Consider the following 7,191-nt stretch of genomic DNA (forward strand, 5'->3'; position numbering starts at 1 on the left):
CCTGTTTCGTTGATGATTCCGGGACGTAATCATCCTAAGGGGGAGATAATTGTAACGCCCGCAAATCTGGGCTAGTCAAATTAGAGGCAATAGGGGTCGAAAACGATTTTTCGACAAAAGATTATTTAGAATAAATAATCTTAATCAAGTTGTAGAGTATGTTACAAGGTTTTCATACATATAAAGAACGCCGAAAACCGAGTTATAACGAAGAAGTTATGACCCGTTGAAGTTTCGCGACGGGACCGGCACGATACCGAGAAGCGTAAATAGTGAATTTACGATAGAGCGAGATTTAGCCTTAGCGATCTAAATGAAAGTCGTAGAATATGTTAAACTAATAACATCAATAAAAAGAACGCCCAAATCTGACTTCGTATGAGGAAGTTATGATTTTTCTAAGATTTAGCATAGCAGTGCACAGCCCGAAATCTGAATTTTAGATCAGTCGATTTTTAGCCAACGGGATCTAAATGAAAGTTGTAGTACTCGTAAATACCAACGCGTGGATATAAAGAACGTCGATAATAGAGCTCGTATGCAAAAGTTATGGACAAAGCTTAGTCCCTACTTTTCGAGCGCGGCGAATTTGATACAGTTTTGTAAATCCGAGATAGAATGAGAATTAGCCAACGAGGTCTAAATGAAAGTTGAAGATCTCATTAATAGGAACTCAACAGTAAAAAGACAGACAAAAACAGAGCTCGTATGCAAAAGTTACGGACGAAGCTTGGAGACTACTTTACTATACACTTCCTATAAATACAAGGGTGAACTCCTCATATTTTCTTTACACCATAAGCCTTTCTTTCTCTCTCTAACTTCTCTCTAACCTCCCTAAACCCCTCCCAAGTCTAGGGAACCTCCCTATCACGAGAAGAAAGCCCCGGAGCGCCCGACAGCTCCGAGAAGAAAAGCTTTCGGCTCGGAAACGCTGCTCCAGCGAAGCCCGGTTTTTAATAAAAACCCGCTGTAAGTGAGCTACGCCTATAGTATATTTAATATAGATTTTATTTAATTATAGTAACATTGTTAGGACCTTAAAATAATTATTTAGGCTATTATTATGAGTTATATTGAGTGTTATTTAACGCTTATATAATAGTAATAATAGCTAGACTATTAAATTAGTCTCGTCAAGCGTTAGACTAAACTCTAGTGGTAATGATACTAGGTTTCGTCAAGGGATAATTGTTTTAAGAGTAACGAAGTGCTGTCCGAGTGCCGACTCACCACCTTTCAGGTGAGTGCATGGTCCCTTTCATCTTACACATAGATATGAAGTATTTTACGTGCTATGGGTGCATATTGTTTGAATACTTGTTGTCTATGCTGGATGAATGATTTATACATGTTTTAAATGATTTAAATTGTATACGTATCTTATATATACGAAAATGTTGGGTATGAGATGGGTAGATGAATGATGAGAGATAGAAGATGACGTGAGTATACATTGGCAGCTATAGACTTAATGCCTATGGGACAAACACCGGTAGCTATAGACTTAGTACCTTTTAGACGTTGGTAGCTATGGATTTAGTGCCTGTTGGGAATTGGTAGCTATGGACTTAGTACCTATTTGTTAGACGCTGGTAGCTAAGGATTTAGTACTTGTTGAACATTGGTAGCTATGGACTTAGTACCTATTAGATAAAGACTGGTAGCTATGGATTTAGTACCCGATGAATAGACTATAGCAGCTATGGAATTAGTGCTTTATGAACGAACATTGGCAGCTATGGATTTAGTGCCAGTCCCATAACCCTGGAAGTAAGGGACTTGGGAATAAACGAATGCAGGATAGATGACTCTTAGGTTAAATCCTTAAAGAGTAAAGAAGATAATGGGGATGGGTAATTGGGTTGATTGTTTGATTGAACATAATAATTATATTATTGTGGGTTGAAAACCCTATGTACTCACCAGGTTTCCCAACCTGACCCACTCAGTTTATTTACATCACAGGTGACGATATCAAGTGACATTACACTGAGAGATTTAAAGAGATGTAGATCACTAGTGTAAATAATTGTAAGTTCTGTTTATGCTTATGTTTCTGTATTAACAATGACATCCCAAACGTTTTAAAATGAAATAAATACGTTTCTTCGAAAATGTTTTAATAACGTATTTATCGTGTTTTTCTGGGAACAAATTCCGCAACATTTTTATAAAATGAAGTACTCTGATTTTTATAAAGCATAAACAAAAATCGGTCTTTTTGGCCATGAAAATGGGGATGTCACAGTTGGTATCAGAGCATTAGTTTAAGCGAACTAGGAATATGGATTTATTTCTAGACTTAAACTTAGAATGCTAAGCGGTGATTGTGAGGTGTGAGCACTAGCTTATTTTAGGAATTGTGCCTAAAATGCTTTTATGTGCTAAATGCTTGTGCCTGATATGTTGTTATTTGTTCGGATCTATGGTTTGTTGCCGACCGGATCTGGAAACCTTATGTGTTTAGGATTCTAAGCGTTTAACTACGATATTAGAACTAGCATATAAACGTTTCAGAGTGATAAGAATGATTTAAACTTCAATCCTAAGTAAAGGTCTAGATTCACCTTATTCGGCGTATAGATCAAGATGGCAAGAACCCGTAGCGGAAACGTGAATGCAAATGGGAACCGAGATCAACCCCCAGCGATTGAGCAAATACCGGTTGTGGTAGCCGCTGTTGAGCCAATAACGATGGCAGGAGTGCAAGCGATGATCCAAGCAATGTTGGATCGTCAAATGGAGGAAACCAGACGTTTGCTCCAGCAAAATCAAGAGGAAGCGACTATTCAGATCGAACAGCCCAAGTTGAACGAAGGGCAGACTGAGGAAGGAAACTACAGTGGGACTGTTGGTCAAGTCAACCCACCAATAGTTCGACAAAACAACCAAGATGACGAAGTCGAGAGGAATGGATGCAAGTACAAGGATTTTCTGACTTGCAAGCCATCGACTTTCACTAGAAAGGAGGATCCGATCGGGGTCATGGATTGGATCTCAGAGATGGAATTAGCTTTCATGACGTGCGGTTGCAAGGGAAAACAACAGACCACGTTTGCAGTGCGTCAGTTTCGAGGAGGTGTTGTACGATGGTGGAATACCTTGGGAAAGACGTTGAGCCCCAATGAGCCCCTGCAACTAATATGGGTAGAATTTCTGGTGCATTTCAAACGTAGGTACTGCTCAGCCCAAAATCTGCTCGAGCTAGAAAACCAATTCCTTACCTTAAAGAAAGGAAGCATGTCTAGTGATGAATACACCAACAACTTCATAGAGAAGATGGAGTTCGCCTTACGTCTTGTTCCGGATGAGCTGACAAAAATTGACAAGTACGCAAAAGGACTTCCATGGGAATATGCAGTGCCAGTGCGTCAGGCACCTACTTTGGAGGCAGCTATCTGGGCTGCCAAGTCGGTTGAGGAGATGATCAAGGGAAGAGCCGCCAACAAGACCGAGGTTGGCGAAAAGAGGAAGTTTGAGGGGTCTGCGAAGCCCGATGAGAGAAGCAAATCAAGTACCAGGAAGTTTAGAGGAGGAGGGAGTGAAGAAAGATGGTGCGAGAAGTGTAAAAAGAAACACTCTGGAAAATGCAGTGAGGAAGTAACTTGTTTCAAGTGTGGGAAGCATGGGCATTATGCCAACGAGTGTAAATTCAATAAAAGGGTGTGTTACGAATGTAATGAGGAAGGACACTTCAAGCAAGATTGCCCAAAGAGAGAGGGGGCTACAAAGCCAAATGTGCCGCCAAAGCCAAAGGCGAGAGCATTTCAAATGATCCTTGACGAAGCAGATGACAATGCGAGGATTCAGGAGTGACAACTTGACATCCAAAGATCGAGTTATGAGGTAGCCATAGAATCGTATGATGTAGCCTGTTAGAGGCATATTCTAGGGTGAACTTGAACACCTATGTAATAGTTTCAAGGAATAATAAAAACCTTCGTTTTGATATCTGATGTGTTAAGCTGTTATATGATTTTCTTGTGTGGTGACTTGGAAAAATGTGGGACAATACCTGAGACGAGTATGAGTAGGTGTGAATGGTAGTAGAGGCCTATACTACCGGAAGCACAGGACTCACACTTGGATCAGGGAAAGTCACAAGGTTACCAAGAAGCTAGTAATTGATTTCGTTTTATTCAAGTGTGTTGTTACCATCGTTTCGGTAATGACTAAGAAGATTGTTGATATTCCGACCCTAGTGGTCATATCGAATCGAGTCCGACTACGATGAGTATGTTGTGTGGTTCAGAGAACCAAGTTTGATGTAGCGTCCGACTTAAACCAAACGGTTGAAATCAAAGCGATCAATAGAAGTATCACACTCGTTGTTAAAGAAGTTGGTGGCTAGAAATGCCTAATGTTAAAGTGTGATTATATCACATTAGAACATGAAGGAAGGCATAGTCTGTTTTAGAATTTAACTCTAAGAGACCTAAGTCTAAGTGTTGCAACATACGATGATAGGTCATTAGAATATGACACATCGATCTATAGTAGTAATAAAAGAACTCATCTCAAGTCCGTATCCAGCAAGGATCGAGATTGTGACTTGAAGGTCATAATTTGGAGTCTAACCTGAGGTAGAGAGCAGGTGCACGATCGAGTACTCTTACAGTCAATGAGTTTAAGAGATAGAATCGAAGGAATGTAGAAGTTATAATTATTACCTAGGATGAAGAGATGACGTATGGAGTCATTATACGACCCTGTTTCGTTGATGATTCCGGGACGTAATCATCCTAAGGGGGAGATAATTGTAACGCCCGCAAATCTGGGCTAGTCAAATTAGAGGCAATAGGGGTCGAAAACGATTTTTCGACAAAAGATTATTTAGAATAAATAATCTTAATCAAGTTGTAGAGTATGTTACAAGGTTTTCATACATATAAAGAACGCCGAAAACCGAGTTATAACGAAGAAGTTATGACCCGTTGAAGTTTCGCGACGGGACCGGCACGATACCGAGAAGCGTAAATAGTGAATTTACGATAGAGCGAGATTTAGCCTTAGCGATCTAAATGAAAGTCGTAGAATATGTTAAACTAATAACATCAATAAAAAGAACGCCCAAATCTGACTTCGTATGAGGAAGTTATGATTTTTCTAAGATTTAGCATAGCAGTGCACAGCCCGAAATCTGAATTTTAGATCAGTCGATTTTTAGCCAACGGGATCTAAATGAAAGTTGTAGTACTCGTAAATACCAACGCGTGGATATAAAGAACGTCGATAATAGAGCTCGTATGCAAAAGTTATGGACGAAGCTTAGTCCCTACTTTTCGAGCGCGGCGAATTTGATACAGTTTTGTAAATCCGAGATAGAATGAGAATTAGCCAACGAGGTCTAAATGAAAGTTGAAGATCTCATTAATAGGAACTCAACAGTAAAAAGACAGACAAAAACAGAGCTCGTATGCAAAAGTTACGGACGAAGCTTGGAGACTACTTTACTATACACTTCCTATAAATACAAGGGTGAACTCCTCATATTTTCTTTACACCATAAGCCTTTCTTTCTCTCTCTAACTTCTCTCTAACCTCCCTAAACCCCTCCCAAGTCTAGGGAACCTCCCTATCACGAGAAGAAAGCCCCGGAGCGCCCGACAGCTCCGAGAAGAAAAGCTTTCGGCTCGGAAACGCTGCTCCAGCGAAGCCCGGTTTTTAATAAAAACCCGCTGTAAGTGAGCTACGCCTATAGTATATTTAATATAGATTTTATTTAATTATAGTAACATTGTTAGGACCTTAAAATAATTATTTAGGCTATTATTATGAGTTATATTGAGTGTTATTTAACGCTTATATAATAGTAATAATAGCTAGACTATTAAATTAGTCTCGTCAAGCGTTAGACTAAACTCTAGTGGTAATGATACTAGGTTTCGTCAAGGGATAATTGTTTTAAGAGTAACGAAGTGCTGTCCGAGTGCCGACTCACCACCTTTCAGGTGAGTGCATGGTCCCTTTCATCTTACACATAGATATGAAGTATTTTACGTGCTATGGGTGCATATTGTTTGAATACTTGTTGTCTATGCTGGATGAATGATTTATACATGTTTTAAATGATTTAAATTGTATACGTATCTTATATATACGAAAATGTTGGGTATGAGATGGGTAGATGAATGATGAGAGATAGAAGATGACGTGAGTATACATTGGCAGCTATAGACTTAATGCCTATGGGACAAACACCGGTAGCTATAGACTTAGTACCTTTTAGACGTTGGTAGCTATGGATTTAGTGCCTGTTGGGAATTGGTAGCTATGGACTTAGTACCTATTTGTTAGACGCTGGTAGCTAAGGATTTAGTACTTGTTGAACATTGGTAGCTATGGACTTAGTACCTATTAGATAAAGACTGGTAGCTATGGATTTAGTACCCGATGAATAGACTATAGCAGCTATGGAATTAGTGCTTTATGAACGAACATTGGCAGCTATGGATTTAGTGCCAGTCCCATAACCCTGGAAGTAAGGGACTTGGGAATAAACGAATGCAGGATAGATGACTCTTAGGTTAAATCCTTAAAGAGTAAAGAAGATAATGGGGATGGGTAATTGGGTTGATTGTTTGATTGAACATAATAATTATATTATTGTGGGTTGAAAACCCTATGTACTCACCAGGTTTCCCAACCTGACCCACTCAGTTTATTTACATCACAGGTGACGATATCAAGTGACATTACACTGAGAGATTTAAAGAGATGTAGATCACTAGTGTAAATAATTGTAAGTTCTGTTTATGCTTATGTTTCTGTATTAACAATGACATCCCAAACGTTTTAAAATGAAATAAATACGTTTCTTCGAAAATGTTTTAATAACGTATTTATCGTGTTTTTCTGGGAACAAATTCCGCAACATTTTTATAAAATGAAGTACTCTGATTTTTATAAAGCATAAACAAAAATCGGTCTTTTTGGCCATGAAAATGGGGATGTCACAGTTGGTATCAGAGCATTAGTTTAAGCGAACTAGGAATATGGATTTATTTCTAGACTTAAACTTAGAATGCTAAGCGGTGATTGTGAGGTGTGAGCACTAGCTTATTTTAGGAATTGTGCCTAAAATGCTTTTATGTGCTAAATGCTTGTGCCTGATATGTTGTTATTTGTTCGGATCTATGGTTTGTTGCCGACCGGATCTGGAAACCTTATGTGTTTAGGATTCTAAGC

This window comes from Lactuca sativa, chromosome 3 (assembly GCF_002870075.4).
Source record: "Lactuca sativa cultivar Salinas chromosome 3, Lsat_Salinas_v11, whole genome shotgun sequence".
In the NCBI taxonomy this organism is placed as follows: Eukaryota; Viridiplantae; Streptophyta; class Magnoliopsida; order Asterales; family Asteraceae; genus Lactuca; species Lactuca sativa.